The following is a 24,556-nucleotide window of genomic DNA, read 5'->3' as shown; positions in this document are numbered from 1 at the left end:
CAGCTCCAGTCAAACAGTTCAGCACAAAGCACCCAGTAAACAGCTCTCTCAGCTGGATCTTCTCACACAGCATAAGGGGCATTTCCACACCTGATTCCCCACAGGATAGTCAGACTGCCTGAACATTAATGTGGATATTATGTGATGTAATTATTATAAATTCTGTTCCTTCACTCACCATCTCCTCACTTGATTTTCAGTCCCTACAGGAAGTGAACCAGTTGTGGAAGTGGAAGAGGAGAAAATGGGCAGAGTGGGTAGGCTCTCTGATTGACGTCTCTCACAGCCAATACAAATATTTCTGGAGTAACATGAGTTTCCTGCAGCTTGGGAAACTGACCGGTGAAATGGAGGCGACTTTGAGCAGCAGATCAGGTGGGGATTTAAACTTGTGATTATCGAATTTGAATAAAACCTCACTTATTGCAGCTGCTGTCTCAGTTCCCCTGGCAAACGTTTGACAGATTTCTATCGTGGGAATAGCATTCTTCTTCCTCAGGAGCTTTCAAATTGACACCATCAGTGTGGGATGTGTAGCCTCAAATGTGTTTGACAGCAGATCAGAAGAGGAAGACCCACAGCATCCAAGACAGTCATGATGTGCAGTGCAGGGATCAGTACATGCACAGGAGAGAGGGGCACAGGAGAGAAAAAGAGAGACACATGAGAGGGAGTGAGGCACAGGAGAGGGAGTGAGGCGCAGCGGAGGGAGAGAGGCGCAGCGGAAAGAGGGGACACAACAGAGAGGGACACTGGAAGGAGGGACTGTGGGGACAGAGCAGCATGGGTGAAAGGGACATGGGAGAATGGGGCATGGGAGAAAGGAACAGAGAAGCGAGTGAGAGGGGAGATTGAGCCAGTACTTGGGGAGTGACTCTGTTACTCAGCGAGTAAGTCTGACTCTGGGAGTGAATTTTGGAGTAAGCCTGTGCTCGGACAGCAATACTGTGAATTGAGGAGTGTGATTTGAAGATTTATTTCCACTGAGTTTATCACCCTGGAATAAAATAAGGCACAATTAGACCATGGTATGGGGGGCGGTGGAGGTGGGCCAGTGCTGGTGTAAATGGCGGGGGTTATGTTGGGTGGCATGGCATGGTGGGCAGGTGGTGAGTGGAGGAGCAGTGCTCTCTGACAAAAGGAAAAGCCACCCAAAATCGAAACTGGTTTCTAACGAAAGGTCATCTCGAGCTGAAATATTAACTCTGTTTCTCTCCACAGATGCTGCCTGACCTGCTGAGTATTTCCAGAATTTTTTTTTTATTCCAGTCTTAAAAGCACAGAAACAGACCGTTCAGCCCATCTGCTTTCTTCCAGGGGATGTGTCCGGTGAGTGGGGCTGTTATTGCTTGGCCCACTTTTGCCTCTTCAGTTGTAGCCAGAGAATCTCCTGCAATGGTTAATCTTCCCACCCCCATCGCTCTGGAGTCCGACCAAGGGTCTATCCTCAGTCCCCACCTATTTCTCATCCACACGCTGCCCCTGTGTAAAACCATCTGATGACCTGATGTCAGATTCACAGAGGGTCTCTTACAATCTGTCCCATTTTACCTTGAGTCAAAAAGAAATGCCCCTCATCACCAGACAAAAGAGAAATCTAGTAGTAAAGGAATGGCAAGCAGACAGCTTCAAGAGGGAGAGAAATGAATTGAAGACCTGGCCATGGAGCGGAGCACCTTAGATCTACAATCTTAACTGGGGCAGGGTCTAAATGGAGGACAGGCCCTTCAGCACCAGTAAGGGAGATGGATTCAAAACTGGGAGGGTCAAACTTTTATACTTTTACTCCACAGTCTGGAGAAAACAGTCTCTCACCAGTCACAGAAAACCAATGTAGTCCCATGTTATCCATTTAACCATGTTGATGGGTGTCTGAGATGGGGGTGGGGAGATGGGTGAAGCAGGCATTTGGAGTGAAGGATGGAGATGGGGGTAAATTGGGGATGGGGGAAGGGGGTATGGGGTGAATGAGGGGGATGGGGGTGAAGGAAGGGAATGGGGGTTGAAGGAGGGGGGCATGGGGGAGTGAAGGAGGGGGGATGGGGCCATTCAATGAGATCATGGCTGATCCGATAATCCTCAATTCCACTTTCCTGCCTTCTCGCCAGAACTCTTGATTCCCTTACTGATTAAAAGTCTGTCGACCTCAGCCTTGAACCCAGCCACTCTCGCCCTCTGCACTAAGAATTTCAAAGTCACTATCCTCAGGGAGAAGGAATTCCTCCTCATTTCTGTTTTAAATGGGTGACGCCTTACTCTGAGATTATGCCCTCTGGTCCTAGATTCTCCCACAAAGGAAACAACCTTTCAGCATCGACCCTGTCAAGTCCCCTAAGGATGTTATATGTTTCAATTCGGTCGATTCTCATTCTTCTGAAGTACGGGCCCAACCTACTCAACCTCTCTTCATAAGAAAATCCCTCCTTACCCAAGATCAACCTAGTGAACCTTCTCTGGACTGCCTCCAATGACAATATATCTTCTTTTAGATAAGAGTACCAAAACTGTTCACAGTATTCTAGGTGTGGTCTAACTCATGCCTTGTATAGTTTTAGCAAGGCTTCCCTATTTTATACTCCATTTCCTTTGAAATGAAGGCCAACATTCCATTTGCCTTCCCTATCACCTGCTGAACTTGTTTGCTAGCTTTTTGTTATTCATGCATGAGGACTCCCAAATCCCTCTGTGCTGTAGCTCTCTGCAGTCATTCTCCGTTTAAATAATATTCAGCTCCTCTATTCTTAATGCGAAAGTGCATAACCTCACATTTACCCACATTATATTCCTTCTGCTATGTTTTTGCCCACGCACTTAACCCGTCTATATCCCTTTGTAGACCATTTGTGGCATTCACACCACTTGCCTTCCCGCCTATTTTTGAGTCACCCGCAAACTTCACAACAGTACATTCCTCATCATTAATATATATTGTATATAACTGAGACTCCAGCACTGATCCCTGTGGCAGTCCACTAGTTACAGGTTGCCATCCCGAAATGGCCCCCTTATCTCAAATCTCTGTCTTCTATTAGTTAGCCAATCCTCTATCTATGCTAATATACTACCCCCAACACCGTGGGCTCATCTTATTAAGTAGTCTTATGTGTAGCACCTTATCGAATGCCTTTTGGAAATCCAAATATATTACATCTACTGATTCCCTTTTATCTATCCTGCTTGTTACCTCCTCAAAGAATTCTAATAAATTTGTCAGGCATGATTTCCCCTTCAGGAAGCCATGTTGACTCTGCTTGATTATATTATGTATTTCTCAAGGCTCTGCTATTAAATCCTTTATAATAGATTCCAACATTTTCCCAATAACGGATGTTAAGCTAACTGACCAAGAGTTACCTGTTTTTTTGTCTCCCTCCCATTTTGAATAAGGGTATTATATTGGCAGTCTTCCAATCCTCTAGGACTTTTCCAGAATCTCAGGATTCTTGGAACATTATTACCAGTGCATCCACTATCTCTGTCGTTACTTCCTTTAATATCCTAGGATGCAACCCATCAGGTCCAGGAGCCTTATCAGTCTTTAGCCCCATTAATTTCCCTAGTATTTTTCTCTCGTGATAGTTATTTTATTTATTTCCTCCCTCTCTTTTGCCCCTTGATTATTTAGTATTTTTGGAATGCTATTAATGTCTTCTATCATGAAGATTGATGCAAAGTATTTATCAACTCCTCTGCCATTTCCTAGTTCCCCATTCTTATTTCCCTAGCTCATTTTCTAAGGGGCCTATGTTCACTTTGGCCTCTCTCTTCCTTTTTATATATTTAAATAAGCTCTCACTGTCTGTTTTTATATTACTTGCTAGTTTACCCTCAAAGTTTATTTTTCTCCTTCTTCATTATTTTTTTGGTCATCTTTTGTTGGTTTTTAAAACTTTTCCAGTCCTCTGACTTACCACTAATCTTTTTTCTTTCAATTTGATACTGTCCTTAACTTCCTTGGTTAACTATGGTTGGTTTAATCTCCTTCCAAGAATCCTTCTTCCTCACTGGGACATATCTTTGTTGTGAGTCATGAACTATTTTTTTTAAACATCTGTCATTGTTCATCAACCATCTTTTCTGCTAAACTACTTTTGCAGTCCACTCCAGCCAACTCTGTCCCCATTCCTTTGTAATTACCCTTATTTAAGTTTAGCACAGTTGTTTCAAACCCAAGTTTCTCACTCTCAAACTGAATGCTAAAGTCTACCATGTTATGGTCACTGTTTCTTAGGGGATCTTTTACTCTGAAACCATTTATTAAACCTGCCTCATGACACATTACCAGATCAAAAATAGCCTGATCCGTGGTTGGATCCACAACATATTGTTCTAGGAAACCGTCTCGAATACATTCTATTAATTCTTGTTCGTGGCTACCTCTGCCAATCTGATTTTCCCAATCTACATGAAGATTAAAGTCACCCATGATTAATATACTTCCTTTTTTACATGCCCCCATTGTCTCCTGATTTATTCTCTGTCCTAAAGTATAGTTACTGTTAGGGGACCTAGTGTCTTCTTTCTCTTGTTATTTCTTACCTCCACCCTATGGATTCTACATCTTTCGACCCAAATCATTTCTTGCTATCACACTTATTCGATCTCATATTAAAAGTTACCCCACCACCCTTTCCTTCCTGCCTGTTCTTTCAAAAAGTCACGTACCCCATAATATTTAGTTCCCTGCTTAGATCTCGTGAACATGTCTCTGAAATGGCTATAAGATCATACCCATTAACCTCTATTTGTATCATTGATTTCTCAATTTTGTTCCAAAAACTACATGCATTTAAATAAAGGGCCATTGATTTTGCATTTTTACCCCCTTTGACCATATTAGTTGCTGTTTTTTTTATGTTTGTACACTCTGTCCCTTCCTGTTACACTCTGGGTATCATTACCTAAGTAGCTATCCTGCAATGCCATCACATCCTTTTGCTTTGTAACAAAAACAAAAATACCTGGAAAAACTCAGCAGGTCTGACAACATCTGAGGGGAGGGATACAGCTGACGTTTCGAGTCCGTATGACCCTTCATCAGAATTGAGACATGGAGAAATGAGATGAAATATATGCTGGTAGAAGGGGCTGGGACAGGAGAGCTTGACAGAGGGCTGCTGATAGGTGGAGGCCAAGAAGAGACTGCCAAAGATGTCATGGACAAAAAGACAAAGGGGTGTTGATAGTGTTGATATTATCTAAAAAATGTGATGGGGACATTAAGGGAAGCAAGCTAGTGGCAGATGGCCCTGGTGTGGGTGGGGTGGGGGGAAGGGATCTAAATGGGCTAAAAGGTGGAGATGAAACAATAGATTGAGATAAATTTAAAAATAGGAGGGAAAAGAAAAAATATAGTGTAAAAAAAATGATAAATTATTGGAAAAAGGGGGATCGGAAAGGGGGTGGGGATGGAGGAGAGAGATCATGATCTGAAATTGTTGAACTCAATATTAAGTCCGGAAGGCTGCAAAGTGCCTAGTCAGAAGATGAGGTGCTGTTCCTCCAGTTTGCGTTGAGCTTCACTGGAACAATGCAGCAGGCCAAGGACAGACATGTGGGCATGAGAGCAGGGTGGTGTGTTGAAATGGCAAGCGACAGGGAGGTCTGGGTCATGCTTGCGAAGGTGTTCTGCAAAGCGGTCACCCAGTCTGCGTTTGGTCTCTCCAATGTAGAGGAGACCGCATTGGGAGCAGCGAGTAGACTAAATTGAGGGAAGTGCAAGTGAAGTACTGCTTCACTTGAAAGGAGTGTTTCAGCCCTTGGACGGTGAGGAGGGGGCAAGTAAAGGGGCAGGTGTTGCACCTTCTGCGGTTGCATAGGAAGGTGCCATGGGAGGGGGTTGAGGTGTAGGGGATGATGGAGGAGTGGACCAGGGTGTCCCAGAGGGAACGATCCCTACGAAAGCCACCGAGGGGGATGAATGGAAGATGTGTTTGGTAGTGGCATCATGCTGGAGTTGGCGGAAATGGTGGAGGATGATCCTTTGAATGCAGAGGCTGGTGGGGTGATAAGTGAGGACAAGGGAGACACTATCATGGTTCTGGGAGTGAGAGGACTATGGTCATTACAGAAAGTGCAATAGTATTGGAGTTATCGACATAAATCATGTTGCACTCTGAGATGCTTCAATACAATTATAATACATTTAATATTCACTATGTACATTCATTGTGAGTCATACACCCGAGGGATCTACACAATTCCCAGCCCCTCGGTGCACTATGGCAGAAAGGTCTCAGACAGTGACCTTTCCCCATTGCGCCTTTGTGGCGGCTGCCCCAAACATTAGTCCGTTCCTCAGCACGTAGTCCTGGACCTTGGAATGTGCCAGTCTGCAACAGTCGAAGACAACTCTTTGTACTGGACGACCAACAAATTTCGAGCAGACCAAAGAGCGTCTTTCACCAAGTTGATGATCCTCCAGCTGCAGTTGATGTTTTTCTCGCTGTGTGTCCCTGCGAACATCCCGTAGAACACAGAATCCTGTGTCACAGAACTGCTCGGGATGAACCTCAGCAAAAACCACTGCGTCTCTCTCCAGACCTTCTTTGAAAAGGCACATTCCACAAGGAGGTGAACAACGGTCTTTTCCCCACCACAGCCACCTTGAGGACAACGTGCAGAGGGGGTGAGACTCCTGGCATGTAGGAAGGATCTGACGGGGAGGGCCTTTTTCACCACCAGCCAAGCGCTACATCTTGGTGCTTGTTGGAAAGTTCTGGCGCTGAGGCATTCTGTCAAGTGACTTTGACAGTCTGCTCAGGGAATCATCCGACAGGATCCACCCTCTCCTTTTCCCTCAGGGCCTCTAGGATGTTACGTGCCGACCGCTGCCTGATGGACTTGTGGTCAAGGGTGTTTCTCTGCATAAATTTTTCCATGAGGGACAGGTGGTACGGCACGGTCCAACTATTTGGAGTGTTTCGCAGCAGTGTGGCCAGACCCATCCTTCACAATGCCAGAGACAGGTAGAACCTCAGCGCGTAATGACACTTGGTATTTGTATACTGAGGGTCTACGCACAGCTTGATGCAGCCACACACAAAATTGGCCATCAGGATCAGGGCGATGTTGGGCACATTTTTGCCTCCTTTATCTAGAGGTTTGTACATCGTGTCCCTGAGAACACGATCCATTTTCGACCTCCAGATAAAGTGAAAGATGGCTCGGGTGATCGCCACCGTGCAGGAGTGAGGAATGGGCCAGACCTGCACCATGAACAGCAAGAACGAGAGTGCCTCACACCTGATGACCAGGTTCTTAACCGCAATGGAGAGGGAGCGTCGCTCCCACATGCCCAGTTTTCTTTTCACCATAGCCACTCACTCCTTCCAGTTTCTAACACATGCCCTGGTCCCTCCGAACCATATCCTCAACACTTTCAGGTCGTCTGACCTGATGGTGAAGGGGACAAAGGATCGGTCAGCCCAGTTCCCAAAGAACATGGCCTCGCTCTTCCCACAATTTACCTTGGCTCCCGAGGCCAGTTCGAACTGGTCGCAGATGTTGATCAGTCTGCGCACCGACAGCGAATCTGAGCAGAAGATGGCGACATTGTCCATGTACAGGGAGGCTTTGACCTGAGTGCCTCCACTGCCTGGGATCGTCACTCCTCTTATGCCCGGATCCTTCCTGATGGACTCAGCAAAAGGTTCTATGCAACACACAAACAGGACAGGGGAGAGAGGGCAGCCCTGCCTGACTCCAGATTTAATAGGAAAGCTGTCTGATTCCCACCCATTGATTGAGACTGCGCTACTGATTTAGGGTAGAGCAGTTGGATCCAATTGCGAATTCCCTCCCCAAATCCCATTTTGGAGAGCACATCCACCATGTAGGTGTGCGATATTCTGTCAAAGGCCTTCTCCTGATCCAGGCTGATGAGGCAGGTGTCCACACTCCTGTCAAGCACATAGGCAATCGTATCCCTGAGTAGCGCAAGGCTGTCAGAGATCTTCCTGCTGGGCACAGCACAGGTCTGGTCAGGGTGATTCAGCAATTCTAGAGCGGACTTGACCCGATTGGCGATGACCTTGGACAGAATCTTTTAGTCCACATTCAACAATGAAATGGGTCACCAATTTCTAACTTCCTCCTCTTTCCCCTTGTGCTTGTAGATGAGGGTGATGATGCCTTTCCTCATGGATTCTGACATGCTGCCGGCCAGAAGCATTCTCTCATACACTTCTAGCAGGTCTAGGCCGATCCAGTCCCACAGAGCCGAATACAACTCAGCCGACAAGCCGTTGCTTCCGAGAGTCTTACTCTTCTCGAAGGACTCAATGGCCTTAGTCAGTCTGTCAGGAGTTAGCGGTTTGTCCAAGCTCTCCTGTGTACTGTCGTCTAAGACCTCCGTGATAGAGGACAGGAAGCACTGGGTGGCCGTGCTGTCTGTGGGCTTCACGTCATACAATCCAGCATAAAAGGATTTGCTGATCCTCAAAATGTCGGACTGCGAATACTTTACTGAGCTGTCTTCTTCCTTCAGGTTGCTCATCACAGAGCTCTCTCTGTGTACCTTTTGAAGAAGAAACGTGAGCACATCTCATCCTGCCCCACGGAGCGGACTCTGGAACGGAAGATGATCTTGGAGGCCTCCGAGGCAAATAGCGAGGCTTGCTGGCTCTTCACCTCTTGGAGTTCCTCCTTGACAGTGACCCCCATCGACTGAAGCTGGAGCAGGTTCTGCATGTTTTTCTGGAGTCGGGACATTTCCCTCTGTTCGTTTCGAGCTTTCTGAATGCCTTGGAGGATGAAAAACCTCTTGATGTTTTCCTTGATTGCGTCCCACCAGTGTGTCAGGGACTCAAAGAGGGGTTTCACGGTTCTCCAAACTTTGTAATCCCTCTTGAGCTCCTCAATGTTCTCTGGGGTCAGCACTTGCATGGTCAGCTTCCATGTCCCCCTGCCAACCCTCTGGTCTTCCTCTAAGTGACAGTCAGCCAGAAGCAGGCAATGGTCAGAGAATAACACCAGCTTGACATCGGTGGACCTGACTGTGAAAGCACAGGACACAAACAGGAAGTCTATGCTGGAACGATGGACCCGTCTGGCCGCGACCAGGTGTATCTACGCTGCGCTCCTTTCCAGGGTTGCTGAAGACATCATGCAGCTCGGCATCCTTTACTGTTTCCATCGGGGATCTGGACATAGGGTCCAATGTGCTGTCGGCCCTGCCGGATTGTCCAGCAGCATCGATGATGCAGTTGAAGTCACCGCCCAGAATGACCGGCCTGGAGGTCGCTAGTAGCAGTGAGAGCTGCTGAAAGACCACCAGCTGCTCACCCTTTTCAGCCAGGCCGTACACGTTCATTAAACGGAGTGGAGCATTCCTGTACATTATGTCTGCTACGAGGAGGCGCCCGTCCACCACCTCCTTAACCTCGGAGATGGTGAAGTTGCCTCCCCACAGCAGAATACCCAGGCCGGAGGAATGAGAGTCGTTTCCTCCTGACCAGATCGATGGCCCATGGGACCACCATCGTGACCATTGCCTGTAGGAGCTGAGGTGCGGTATCACACACTCCTGAAGAAACAGCAGGTCAGCTTTGACCTTGGCAAGGTAGTCGAAGGTCGCAACACATTTAATTTGTAGACTTAATGTTACGCATATTTATGGATACAATCTTTACACCCATTTTAAAGCACATAGTTGCCTACCAAACCTGTTGTCTTTGACAGTTCCAGATCTTTGGTCAGCTCCTGCATACCCATATTGTTCACAAATTGTCTCACTTTGGATGGGCTGAGGAAACCACCCCATTTGAGATGTTCCACTCAGGTGGCATCTGGGGGTTCGTGCAAGGAATGAGATTTGAATTGTTCTCTGTTGGAGAAGTCTCTCTGATTCTCTCCCACTCTGGGCTGTTGCTGCTTGCGGCTTCCCAAAGCTGGGGTGCACTGAGTGCTTCACTGCTCCCAGATTCCTGGGGCTGGGGTGCGCTGGCCTCTTCGGGTTGTAGGCAGAGTTGGGGTGCGCTGGTCTCCTCATTGTCTCCAATGTTCTGGAGCTCAGGTGTCTCCTCCTCTAGATCCCTAGAGCTTTGCCGCTTCTTCTGTAGGTGCCGCCCTTGCCCTTCTTCTTCCAAAGAGCAGCTGCCCTTGTCATCCGTGTCGGATGGGAGATGACTCTTGCCACTTGTCTGGGAAGTGGCTTGGTCCCTTCTTAGCGCCTTCTTCTTTTTGGCTCTCTTCACCAGCTGCCGCTCCCCCTGCTGATTTTCTGCTGCTTCCTCCTCCACTGATTTGCTCTCCTGAGGAATGAGAGGTTCAGGGGGCAGTGCTGATGATTGGCTGTCTGCAGCCTCAATCTTTTCCTCCACCTTGTCTCTCTTTGTGCCCTCCTTTGTCCCGTTGTTCACACCGGGGGCCTTGGTGGTTGGAGTGTTGCAAGTGTCCTTGGTAGTGGTGAAAAGAAGCATTTCTTCTGCTTCCCCCTCGTTGGCTTTGGCTGCCTGTGCATAAGTGAGGCAGTGTTTGGGGCAGGTCTTGTAGAGGTGGCCTGCCTCACCACACAGGTTGCAGCACTTAGTCTGTTTGCAGTCATTTATCTGGTGCCCTTCCTGTTTGCAGTTCTTGCAGAGGACGGTGCTGCAGTTGGCGGCCACATGACTAGACTTGCTGCAGGAGCGACAAAGTTTGGGCTGCCCAGCGTAGACAAGGTAGCCACGGCTTCCCGATAGCGAAGCTGGAAGGAGGGTGGAAGGTGGCTCCCATACCATTGGTCTTGAGTGTGACCTTAACCTGGCGTTTGCATGTCCAAATCCCGAAGGCGTCTTTAACCTCGGTGCAGCTCCCAACCTTGTCGATGTACCTGGCGAGGAAGGAACCGAGACTATTATCTTGGAGGTTCTGCTTTTAATCTGGCTCCTAACTGTTCAAATTCTTTCAGAAGCTCCCTCCTTTCTGATCCTATCAATGTCATTAGGACTGAAGTTGTTAAGGTGAAGGGGAGGATGGGGGGGTAGACGGGGGTTAAACGGTTGGTTCCCGTCGCCCGGGGCTGCGATTTACAGGTGCGCACCTCCAATTCCAGCCCCGCCCACGTGACAGCCGCTCGCGCTGTCTCAGATTCGAACTCCCGAACACTGGGCGCCAACAGCCGCTGCGCGCGTCAGAACATCAACTCCCATCAGGCACCGCGGGCTGGGTCTCCCCTGATTTCGTATTGCCGCTCTTCAATGCGCAAGCGAGCAGCCACATGCAGCATGGGTAATGAGGTTCGCAGCCGGTGATTATGAGGAGAGAACCACCCTCTCTTCTGGGATTGGCTCAGCAGGGTGATTGACATGTAAATTCTGGAGGCGTGGTCACGGTGATGCTGTCTCCGATTGGCTGTACGAGACGTCAATCAGAGAGTCCACCCACTCCGCCCATTCTGGTGATAAACAGGGTAAAACAGTCCTGCTGAAGTTCACAATCTCCCAGCCCGAGAGGCTCATGAAAGATAAACCGACAAGAAAATCCAGTTCTGTCAGCACTCAAATTCTGTCCAAGGGTCATGAGGACTCGAAACGTCAACTCTTTTCTTCTCCGCCGATGCTGCCAGACCTGCTGAGTTTTTCCAGGTAATTCTGTTTTTGTTAAGAAAATCCAGTTCGGGTTTTCTCTACTCTATTAACCAAAGGTGAAACATAGGTGCACATTCTCTCCTCTTCCTGCTTCACTTCCTGTAGGGACTGAAAACCAAGTGAGGAGATGGTGAGTGAAGGAACAGAATTTATAATAATTACATCACATAATATCCACACTAATGTTCAGGCCGACTGACTATCCTGTGGGGAATCAGGTGTGGAAATGCCCCTTATGCTGTGTGAGAAGATCCAGCTTAGAGAGCTGTTTACTGGATGCTTTGTGCTGAACTGTTTGACTGGAGCTGTGTGTTGGATATTGAGTGTGTTTATTGGAAGCATTTCCTTTCTGATTTACAGGCTGAGTTTTGTTGATGGGTCATTACTGAAAATGAGAAGGTGAGGTGTAATTATCTGGGAGATAATCCAGAGTGTCTGAGGATTCTTAACAAAAACAGAATTACCTGGAAAAACTCAGGTCTGGCAGCATCGGCGGAGAAGAAAAGAGTTGACGTTTCGAGTCCTCATGACCCTTCGACAGAACTCGAGGATCTGAGGATTGTTACTGATTTCCTATTGTTGAGTTCTGTCTGTGTGTTGGGAGCTGGTTATTATCCTGCAGTAAGATATCCTTGCTCCTGTACTAAGTCCTCTTGCAATGAAGGCCAACATACCATTTGCTCTCTTAACTGCTTGCTGCACTTGCATGCTCGCTTTCAGTGATTGGGAGACCTAGGTCCCTTTGCACATCAACATTTCCCAATCTATTACCATTTAAATAAGACCCTGCCGTTCTGTTTTTCCTCCCAAAGTGGATAACCTCACACTTGTCCATGTTATACTGCATTGCCATGTCTTATTTGCCGACTCACTCAACTTGTCTAGATTGCCTTGAAGCCTATTAACATTCTCGTCACCACTCAGATTGCTCCCTAATTTTGCATCATCAGCAAACTTGGAAATATTACATTTGGTTCCCTCATTCAAATCATTGATATATATTGTGAATAGCTGGGGCCCAAGCACTAATCCCTGCAGCACCCCACTAGTCACTGCCTGCCACTCTGAAAAAGACCCATTTATTCCTACTTTCTGTTTCCTGTCTGCTCACCAATTCTCAATTCATGCCGATATATTACCCCCAACCCTATGTGCTTTAATTTCGCACACTAACCTCTTATGTGGGACTTTATCAAAAGCTTTCTGAAAATCTAAAGTACACCACATCCACTGGTTCTCACTTATCTATTCTGCTAGTTACGTCCTCAGAAACCTCCAGTAGGTTTGTCAAACATGATTTCTCTTTCATAAATCCATGTTGACCTTGTCTAACCCCATTGATATTTTCTAAATGTCCTGTTATTATTTCCTTTATAATAGACTCTAGCAATTTCCCTACCACTGATGTTAGGCTAACTGGTCTTAATTTCCTGCTTTTTCCCCTTTTTTAAATAGCGGGGCTACATTTTCATCCGTCCAATCTACCGGGACTTCCAGAATCTCCAAAATTTTGGAAAATGACACCAATGCTTCCACTATATCCATGGAAACCTCCTTTAATATCCTGGGATGTAGATTATCAGGTCCTGGGGATTCATCAGCTTTCAGTCCCATTAATTTATCCAACATTGTTTCTTTAGTAATACTAATTTTTTTCAATGACTCCTTCTCACTAGACCCTCGATTCTCTAGCATTTCTGGGAAGTTATTTGTGTCTTCCTCTGTGAAGACAGAACTAAAGTAGCTGTTTGAAACAAAAACAGAAAATGCTGGAAAATCTCAGCAGGTCTAACAGCATCTGTGGAGAAAAAGAACAGAGTTAATGTTTCAAGTCCCATATGACTCTTCTTCAGAACTGAAGAAGATTCATATGGACTCAAGTAGCTGTAGTTGGAGATGCTTCTTGCACACATGGTCACTATGAACACTGGAAGTGTCCCTGACTTCCCACAGTGCACAGGAGCAGCATTCCACGTGACTGAGCTGCCTTGCCATGATGTACTGTTAAATTACTCCCTTTACTTTAACTTCCTCTATTTCAGAGAATGTTATAGACAGTCAAAATGCTCACCAAGTTCTACTTACCAGGGCCACTGCTCTTCTTTCTGAGGAAAGATAGAAAATGAAAGGATCACCTCCTTCCCTCTTCTGCAAACTCCCTCATTCATCAAACTCAAACTATGGCACTCAAATGCAGCCCAAGGCAGCACTAGATGGCCTGCTTTTATGCTCCCTGAAATCTAGCTTCTGAATAGCTTAAGCCAGTTATCCAGTTAAGGAGCTGCAAGCAGAGCCTGAATGAGCGCTGTTTTAAAGCTGGACTAAAACTCACCTTCACCCAATCCCAAGAGTTAATTGATTAATCAAAGAAAGACTAGACTGTAGATAGAAATTAATGCATAAGTTAAAATTAAAATTCCCCCACTCACTCACCAAACTCCAACTGAAGCACTCAAGTGCAGCCCAAGACAGCACTCTTGAACCCAGCGTGTGTGATACGACAATAGCTGGTATACACAACAGGCATGTGTGGGTGTGTGTGTGTGTGTGTGTGCATGCAGGTGCACACGTCTCTCTGTGTGCACGCATGTTTCTGTGCGCCTTGTGTGTATGTGTTATGAACCCCGGGTCACACACATTTACCGAGCAGTCAGTAATGCTGTGATCTGGGTCATCAGGTTGGGCTTGGACCAGAGAGAACATTTAGCACAAAACTAGAAAATGATGACACCTGCCCATCTGAGGCTCAACTAAGTGCTCAGTGGGCACGACTCTGGAGTACTGCCAGAGCTGTAGAGCCAAAGTATGCAGATAAAGTGCCAATCTGTTACACTCAACATGCCCTTAAAGCCTTTACTGCACTATAAGCAATACAACGCCTCGGTCATCCCAGAATAAACACTGGACCCCCTCGCCCAACATCATCTAAGGCAAGGGATTGGAATTCAGCCCCAGCTCATAGAGCCAGTCTGTTCAGTATTGGAGAGGAGAATGGTAAGAGGAGGCATCTTCAAGGCTGCTGGGCTCATTGACACTGCTCCTTCCATCTCCATAATTGTCACTGGCTTTAATTTACAGTCAGATTTTTCTTTGCTCTTTTCACTCTTTCTCTGTGAGATTTTGCTCTCCATTTGTTTGTGTTGGTGTTTCACTTCCTTTATCCTCCATGAACTCCTGCCCCTTTTCTCCCTCTATGTCTGTACACAGGAACTGTAATATCAGGCATTCTGCTGAGAGGGTTGGTATCATGAGTATAAGAAATTGGAAGAGAAGGAGTCTATTCAGTCCCTCAAAGCTACCCCACCATTCAACACGATTATGGGGCTGATCTCCTGCATCAAATCCACTTTCCAGGCTGCTCCCCATATCCCTTGATTCCCTGAGAGACCAAAAGGATCTGTCCCGGAGTTGAATATATTCAATGACTGACACTCCACAACCGTCTGGGATATAGAATCCCAAAGATTCCCAACTATCTGAGGGACGTCATTTCTTCACATGGAAGGAGCTCATTAGTTTGTGCTGAGACTCAGCGTTCCTGAAGGCATGGACTGGACATTAACCTTGTGGAACATTCCATTACTTCGGGAAGCTCTTTAATCCTGACAGTTCCCAGCAAGGGCGCGCTGAGGTAGGCCTATTTAAAATTATTTATAAATAAATAAATGTCTCCTCCCCACCCCTCTCCCAGTTACAGCTTCACTTCCTGTAGGGACTGAAAACCAAGTGAGGAGACAGTGAGTGAATAAACAAAATTTATACAAATTGCATTATTCAAATGCCTTTAACCTGAAGGTCTACCTGAAGGCCTCGGCCTTTCCTTAAAGCCTGGGCTTGGATTTGATAGTTTTGCCCAGTGCTGTGGCTGATAGCTGAATTTGGGATGTACAGTCTGAGCGAGTGCAGTGTATCTAATTTCCCAGGATAAACCAGAACCCTTCAATCAGCTACACTGAAGCAACATTTTCCTTAGCTTCTAGCACTTCCTGTCCAGTGTGTTTTCTTCAAATAATTTTGGAAATCGAGACGAGAAATTTCAAAATCTCCAATGAATTAACATTTTTCCTGAGTGTTTTTTAAATTAAACACAAACTCTAAGATTAAAACTGGTCTTCGCCTGCATGACACGAGCTCATAGTGAATTGATAGCCCATTTTACACTCCCCCCGATTGTCTTTTCCATTGTCCTCACGGTGTCTGGGAAGATGGGGGTCTGGGCGGAAGAAAGAAAGTAGTCACATTGTCTGCTCCTGGTCACTATCCAGTGTCCCTGCTGGAAACAGAGGGTGTGTGACAAGTCAAGTGAGGAAAAAGAAAGGACTTGCATCTGATCCCCCACACAGGGCAATAGCAGACTGGCACTCACTGTGGAACAGTCTCTAACTGAGGAGTCAGTCCCATCAGCAAAGGAGGAGAGGAAGTTGGAGGAAACCATGTTTCCTTTTCCTGTTTTACACAAGGATTGCACTAGAGAATGCAGAGACGATAGACACCGCAGACAGATCCTGACCATTATCCAAGGAAAAGTGCACAACTGTAGGAAGACACCCAGTCCGTTCACAGCATTGCTCAACACAGAGAAGGTTGGACAGTGAAATCATCATCTGGAAATCGGTCTGGTCAGGGGAGTTTTGACATATCATCAGATCTGAAACTGGTCAGTGGTGTGGAATCTTCCATCAGAACCAACCTTTCTGAAGGTTCGGCTGTGGGTGATCAGTCAGGGTGAGGCTGGGAAGAAATGTGAGTGGCTCCAAGTGTGGTGAGAGCTTCAATCATTCATCGAGCCTCATGAACCACTGACTCATTCCTACAGGTGAGAGGCTATTCAATTGTGAAGTGTATGAGGAGGACTCCACAGGCTCATACGATCTCCTAACACACAAGGTGCACCTATTATACAACTGTTAACAGAAGGACAGCTAAATGGAAGAGAAACCATTCAAGCGTGAGGCGTGTGACCAAACCTTCACTAAGTCACCGACCTTCGTGAATCACCGATGCATCCACAGTGGGAAGAAACCTTTCATGTGTGAAGTTTGTAATGGGCTTTTCAGAGTCATCAGGCCTGGTGATTTACTGGCGCATTCGCACTGGGGAGAAATCATTCATATGCAAGATATGCAGTAGATCATTCTCATATCCACCGCAACTCCACAGATATCAACGCATTCACACGGGCGAGAAGCTGTTCACGTGTGAGGTGTGCAACCAATCCTTCTCAAAATCATGGTGCCTCTGTGAACACTGACACATTCACACTGGGGAGAAACCATTCACATGCAAGGTGTGTGACAAATCATTTACATAGTCATCGTCCCTCCGCATACACCAACGCATTCACCCCGAGGAAAAACTGGTCAAGTGTGAGATGTGTGACAAAACTTTCACATAGTTGGGGAATCTCCTGGTCCATCACAGAATCCACACAGGGGAGAAACCTTTCAAGTGTGTGGTTTGTGATAAAGCTTTTGTAACATCTTCGAGCCTCCTCATACTCCAGAGGAATCACACAAGGAAGAAACCGTTCAAATGTGAGGTGTGCGACTAAGTGTTCACACAGTCATCAAATCTCCGTGCACATCAACCTGTTCACACTGGAGAGAAACTGGTCACCTGCAAGATATACAACAAATCATTGTCAACCTCACCAACCCTGCACACACATCAATACATTCATACAGGGGAGCAACCGTTCAACTGTGAGCTGTGTGACAAATCTTTCTCATGGTCATCCAAACTCTTGCTATTCAGAGGATCTACACAGGGGAGTAATCCTTCAGGTATGAGGTTTGTGATAAAGATTTCCTGGTGTCTTTGACCCTCCTGGAACACCACAGGATCTACACGGGGAAAATGCTTCAGGTGCAACGTTTGTTACAAGTCTTTCACCCAAACTTTCGATCTCCGAAGACATCAGCAGATCTACACTGCACCTTAACCAGAGAAAATGCTGAATCAAAAACATCACAATGCAGAACGCATGTTGGTGAGGAGTTGAAAGAAGCTAGAAGATTTGCCTGGCTTGAAGCTAGTATAAGGAAGAACAGTGTAAGCCTCATAGTGAAAGATAGTTCTGGGATTAGAAGTTTCCCAGCTGGGAACATAAATGGGAACAACCTTTTTGGAAGCTGAGAGCAACTGTAAACTGTTTGTTCTATGAACTGTAACTCCTGGAGACTGTGATGTTTGATAATTAAATCATTTCTTGAGCTTAAAGTATAAGTTGTCTACAAAAGTAAATAGTGTTTGGATAATCGTGTTTTTGTTTGGTCATTTGATACAGTAAAGTTTTGAAATGTGAAATCTTGACGTGTCATCCTTTCAGCTATTAACTGGAAATTCAAATTTCTCTTTAAAAGTGATCAGTCTCCACGGAGGTTGTAACCCGAGAAGGGGCCCAAGTGCCCCCATTGTCACTCTATCTGAATCTCCAGGGCTCAGTGTTAGGATCCCTGCTCTTCCTGGTATATATTTGTAGCTTTAAGGTATATAGTGACTGTAGCTTTAAGACTTATTGTACTGTGTAGTATCACACAACAGTGTGAACGAATCAACCCAAAGCGCGGGGAACCTTAGGGGTGGAGTTTGTGTCTAGCTGTGGTTCTTAATGGAAGCATGTAGCTGCTGCTGAAGTCCTGTAAATAAAGTTCACTCTTTTTATGAGAAACATATCAGGAAAATCAAGTCCATAACAACTGACAACGAGGATAAATTGGTTCCGGTGTTCACCCTCGCCCAGTGAATGTGAGTATCAGAAGAAAGGGAAAATATACTCACCAGGTCTGCCACTTTTTGGCAGAATCGACCCCTTTGACTCCAATCCTCTGCGGATGAGTTGATTGATAGAACACCTTGGTTTCTTTTTCCAAGCAAATGAAATAATGGTGAAAGAAAAAAAGCAATTCTCCTAAGCATCTGTTGGAGTAAAACCTATAATTTAATCTGTAGTTTGCTGACCCAAACGCTTCCGATTCGAAGACCTTCAGCGAATTGATGGACCTCATAAAGGGTCATTTTCAACCCAAACCCTCCATAATCATGCAGAGGTTCAAATTTAATTCGAGACTGAGAGCCCCAGGGAGACCATAGCAACATACGTAGCAAAGTTGAAACAGCTAACTGGACATTGTGACTTTGGGGAGACCCTAAACGATATGTTTAGTGATTGTTTGGTCTGCAGTGTGCACAATGATGCCACTCAACAATGGTTGTTAGCTGAAGTAAATAGCAATTTTAAAAGAGCATTGGAAATAGCGTTTGCGATGGAAAGCACCGACCAGGATTTGCAGGCCTTACAGGGTGTACAAAATGGCACCCTTTTCCAGTTAGGGCGGGAACAGACTGCTGGGCATGGTGAAAAAATCAGGGAGTCAGCCACAAAGTGGGAGACAGTCCCTGCTACCTGAAAATTTACAAAATATACAGGAACCAGCTCAGCAGCAAATCTGAAAATGAATTGTTACCGTTGTGGAAGTAACCATATCCCTGAAACTTGCTGTTTTAAAAAGGTGAAGTGCCATTATTGTCATTAAAGAGGGCACATACTGAAGCAACATAAAGCAAGATTGAGACAGACTCCCAGGCAGCAAGTTAGCTGATTAAAGTACATAATGTAGAAAAACCAGAAACCACTAATTCCAATGTTTATTCTCTATTTAACATGAAAGTAGGGAAAACAGAACCAATCACTGTTACTCTGCAGGTCAATGGAAAGCATTTGATTATGGAATTGGATACCGGTGCATCAACCACTGTAGTGGGGGAGCACACATTCAAATATTTAAACAAGGGTACTCAACAGTTGAATATGAAGCAGACTTCAGCCAAATTGAAGATGCATACTGGTGAAGTCATACAAGTGAAAGGTATTACTACTGTACCTGTTTATTACAAGCACCAGATAGCACAGCTCCCTGTGATTGTAGTGGAAGGTGAAGGACCAAGCCTTCTAGGTCATGATAGGTTAAATAAATTAAACTAAATTGGTCTGTAATTTTCCAGCTGTGAGCTGGAGGACTGGCAGAGCTGCTAGAGAAATATGACAAGGTCTTTCAAGAGGAACTGTGGAAAATCAAGGGCCTGCAGGCTAAGTTGACTCTGAATCAACTCATTTTTTTAAAGGCAGGCCTGTGCCTTATGCCCTGAGAGAGAAGGTTGTCACCAAATTAAACCATTTAGAGAAGCTAGGTATTATTCAGCCAGTTCCATTTTTGGAATGGGCAGTACCAATTCCCTGACTTGAAACCAAATCAGACCATCCATATCTGTGGATATTATACATTAACAGTAAACAAGGCTGCCAATTTGGACAAGCACCCTATCCCCATGATCGAGGATCTATACGCCAAATTAGCAGGAGGGAGAACTTACACTAAATTAGATATGAGTCACTGGAACCAGATGGTATGCCCAGAGGATTTGTAACCATAAACACACACAAGGGATTGTATCAATACACGCGCCTGCCATTTGGTGGTTCTTCAGCCTGCGTGATTTCCCAGAGAAGATGGAGAGCTTGCTGCAAGGACTACCTGAAGTCGTCGTCTATCTGGACAATGTCCTAATAACTGGGTTAACAGAAGTGAACACTTGGCTAACTTGGAAGAAGTCTTAAAACGATGCTTGGAAGCAGGGGTGCACTTGAAAAAATAAAAGTGTACTTTTCAGGCAAGCAAACTCATTTACTTGGGCCACTGGGTGAATGCTTAAGGGTTACACCCGGTAGAAGAAAAAGTCGAAGCTATTAAGGAGGCACTCTTGCCTACAAATGTCTTGGAGTTCAAATCATTCTTGGGTATGGTAAATTACTATGGTTGATTCCTACCCAAATTTTCAATGGTCCTAGCCCTTCTACACTCATTATTGAAGAAAAACGTTGATCTTGAAAGTCACCTAAAGAAGAAGCCTTCACGAAAGTTAAACAGCTCTTGCACTCTTCGAACTTGATAGCACACAATGACTCAACAAAAGAATTGGTGCTAACTTGCGACGCATCCCTCTATGACGTGGGAGCAGTACTATCTCACAAGATGGACAACGGTTCAGAAAGGAAAATAGGCTATGTACCCAGAGCCTATTATTCTATGCCCGAGAAGGGTTATTCACAAATTAAGAAAGGATTATCAATTATTTTTGGAGTTAAAAAATTCCATCAGTATGTACATGGCTAACATTTTACTCTAGTATCTGAGCACAAGCCGCTCTTGGATCTGTTTAGCGAAGAAAAAGCTATCCCTCCCATAGCTTCTGCAAGGATTCAAAGATGGGCTTTGATTTTATCCGCATCCGAATATACTTTTATGCACAGACCAGGGATGCATATAGCCAATGCAGGTGCCCTCAGTCACCTTCCTTTGCAGGGGAGCATTAAACATGCTCCAACTCCCCAAGAGATCGTATTCACGATCAATTTCCTGGATTCTTCGCTAGTTTGAGCAAGAGAAATAAGAAACTGGACAAATCGTGATCCAGTCTTATCTAGAGTACGAGACCAAGTATTGAAAGACTGGTCCCAGGAACCAGACCCCAAAGAATTGAAGACATTCTTCACCCAAAGGAATAAATTGAGTAGTCAGGGTGGTATCCTATTATGTGGTGGACAAGTTGCTATTCCTTCACAAGGAAGAGAACTGCTCTTAACTGAGTTGTACAGTGCGCATCCTGGAATTTCCAAAATGAAAATGCTTGCAAGGAGCTATGTTTGGTGGCCAGGTATAGACAATGATGTAGAAAAATGGTTAAACACTGTCTCCTTTGCCAGCAACTACAGAGCTTACCTGCTGCAGCCCCACTGCACCCATGGGAATAGCCTGGTTGACACTGGGTGAAACTGCATATAGATTCTGTAGGTCCATTTCTAGGCACCATGTTTCGACTGATAATTGATGCTCATTCCAAATGGTTAAACAAATACGAAGTTAGATCACCAACGTCTGGTACGACTATAGAAAGGTTACACCAAAGTTTTTATATTTGTCGATTGCCAGAAGTCATTGTCTCGGACAATGGTACTGCATCTATTCGTGCTAAGTTTCAAAGAATTGTGAGCCTAAATGCTATCAAACATGTAAAGACAGCATCGGGTCATCCATCGTCCAACGGATTAGCCGAGAGAGCAGTTCAAACTTTTAAAGTTGCGATGAAAAATTATCAGGAGGATCATAGGAGACTAAACTTTCATGTTTCACTATAGAACAGCACCCCCTTTCACTACTACAGGTTCGACACCTTCAGAATTACTTTTGAAGCGCTGCCTTCGTACGAGATTAAACCTGGTACTTCCCAATTTAGAGGGAAAGGTGCGGAAAAGTCAAGGGAATCAAAAAGTAACTCATGATTTGCATAGTCAAGAGCAAGAATTTACTGTTGGTGAAACAGTATTTGAACGAAACTTCAGTGGTGGATCGAGTTGGTTACCTGGACTAATAGTTTCTGTGACCGGACCATTGTTGTACCACATAGAAGTGGAGGACCGGATCACCCGAAAACAGGTGGATCATTTGAGAAGAAGGGAGATACCCCAACAAAACAATGTTCCACCTATAACCATTACAGAATCTGTGGCCCCTGTTGTGATTGATCAACCAAGGATAGACATATCAGATGTCTCTGTTGGATTGGGTAACACTGAACTGCCTGGGCCTAAGGAGGTACCTGATGTTGCTGCAGTTCCAGAAAATGAAGGTTATAAGAGATTCTAAAGCCGTGGAGATACGATGTTCCACCCAGATCAGGAAACCACCTGACAGACTGAACTTATAATTTCATAACCCATATATTTGTAATGTTATGAATGTGGTTGTTCTTGTAATTACAAATAAAAAAAAATCTAAAGGGGGACGAATGTAGTAACTGTAGCAATGTCGTGATGATAGCTTTAAGACTTATTGCACTGTGTAGTTTTATGTGACAGTGTGAATGAATCATCCCAAAGTATGGGGAACCTTCGGGGTGGAGTTTGTATCTAGTTGTGGTTCTTGATGGAAGAATGGAACTGCTGCTGAAGCCCTGTAAATAAGGTTCACTGTTTCTTATGAGAAACGTGTCTATAAACTCAAGTCTATAACTATATTAAAGACAGAGACCTTGGAGTACAGGCACAATTTCAAAATTTGCAGGCAATACAAAACTGGGAAACATTATGAACTGAGGAGGATAGTGTAGAATTTCAAAAGGATGTGGACAGGTTGGTGGAATGGGCGGACAAGTGCCAGATAAAGTTTAATGCAGAGAAATGTGAAGTGATACATTTTGGTAGGAAGAACACAAAGACAATATAAAATAAAGGGTACAATTCTAAATGGGATGCAGGAACAGAGGGACCTGGGTGTATATGTAAATAAATCATTGAACGTGGCAGGATAGGTTGAGAGCGCAGTTAATATAACATACGGCATCCTAGGCTTCATCAATAGGGGCATAGAGCACAAAAGCAAAGAAGTTATATTAAGCCTGTATAAAACACAGGTTCAGACTCAACTGGAGTACTGTGTCCAGTTCTGGGCACTTTAGGAAGGATGTGAAGGCATTAGAGAGGGTGCAGAAAAGATCCGTGAGAATGGTTCCAGGGTTCAGGAACTTCAGTTACGTAGATAGGTTGGAGAAGTTGGACTGTTCTCCTTGGAGGAGAAGGTTGAGAGGCGATTTGATAGAGGTATTCAAAATCATGAAGGGTATGGACAGGGGAGATAGGGAGAAACTGTTCCCATAAGTGGAAGGATCAAGAACCAGAGGGCACAGATTTAATGTATTTGGCAAAAGAAGCAATGGAGACATAAGGAGAAACTTTTCACACAGCAAGTGATTAGGATCTGGAATGCATTGTCTGAAAGTGTGGCGGAGGCAGGTTCAATCAAGGAATTCAAAAGGGAGTTGGATCATTATCTGAAAAGGAAAAATGTGCAGTGCTACAGAGAAAAGGCAGGGGAGTGGCACTAAGTTAATTGTTCATTCAGAGGGCCAGCACATACACAAGGGACAGAATGGCCTGTACTGTTCTGTTCTATGATTTACTGAGTTAACTGCTTTGGTCACATCAATAACATAATGAAGAGTTCCTGGTGTTGTTCTCAACATTTTTCTTGGATTTGTCTGGCAGCAAAGACCATGTCGGAGGTTCTCCTGGAAGGTCTAAAGCCAAGTCAAAGTTCTAAGTGATGTCTGTATCAATCAATCCATGTGGGGGAACTGATGCCTGCTGGACAGATCATCAACTTGTTCGACAAGTGATGACCATCCACCCAGCACCAAGACATTGCAATGTCCAAGAGGAAGAAGATCAATATCTCAGTCCTAAAACAGTCCGACCGAAGAGAGGAATTCCAGGTGCAGCTCACGACCAATCTGGAAAATCTTCACACATCCAACTCAATTCCCAAACAGTGGGATCAAATAAAGTCAGCTGTACTAAACTCCTGTGCCCAGATCATTGGGTTCGAGCATCGTCATCACTAGGACCGGCTCGGTGAACATGACCTGCAAATATGTGACCCCCCAGAATGAAAACAATCGACCTTCATTGACTGGCAGAACAACTCAAGGCGGCAGCATTTCAACAGCTCAAGGCTGATTCTCAAAGACAAGCCTAGGATATAAAGGACATGTGGGGAGAGAAAACCTGAGAGATCCAACATGTGAAGCTGTTTTGATGTCATCAGAGCCACCGAAAGACCAAGGTCAAATGGACAAAATCCTCTTTGTTCACAGGATGGCATGTTTCTTCTTAAGGATGACAATGCCATTGTTAATGCTGGAAAGAAGATTTTCAACCATGAATCCACAGTGGCAGCTGACATCCTCCAGTCCATCCCCCAGTGCCTGTGGTAGAATCCATGGGTAAGTCACCATCAATGGGAGAGCTGCAACAAGCAATCAAACAGATGAAAAACAACAAAGCCTGTAGCTCCAATGGTATTCCAGCTGAGGTCTTCAAAGCTGGTGGATTTCTGGTCTCCATGAACTCATCCTACAGATTTGGGAGGAAA

At 45.2% G+C, this 24,556-nt stretch overlaps 1 protein-coding gene across 5 annotated transcripts in view; it reads left to right on the top strand.

The window, feature by feature from the left end:
- Positions 1–326: 326 nt before the first annotated feature.
- The window catches only part of LOC121291444 (zinc finger protein 271-like), a 39,062-nt gene continuing 14,832 nt past the window's right edge, over positions 327–24,556 (top strand). Inside the window, exons 1-2 of one of the 5 annotated variants that reach the window (XM_041212619.1) lie at positions 327–375; positions 14,778–15,201. The gene's annotated coding sequence lies outside the window, so the exon portion shown is untranslated. Of the gene's footprint in view, positions 376–11,399; positions 11,701–12,039; positions 12,192–14,777; positions 15,202–24,556 lie in introns of those variants that run through there. The other 4 variants (XM_041212617.1, XM_041212616.1, XM_041212618.1 and 1 more) reach the window with 4 other exon arrangements.

This window comes from Carcharodon carcharias, chromosome 19 (genome assembly GCF_017639515.1).
Source record: "Carcharodon carcharias isolate sCarCar2 chromosome 19, sCarCar2.pri, whole genome shotgun sequence".
Lineage (NCBI taxonomy): Eukaryota > Metazoa > Chordata > Chondrichthyes > Lamniformes > Lamnidae > Carcharodon > Carcharodon carcharias.
The sequence above is the reverse complement of the archived record's forward strand: the minus strand, read 5'-3'. Positions and strand labels throughout refer to the sequence as shown.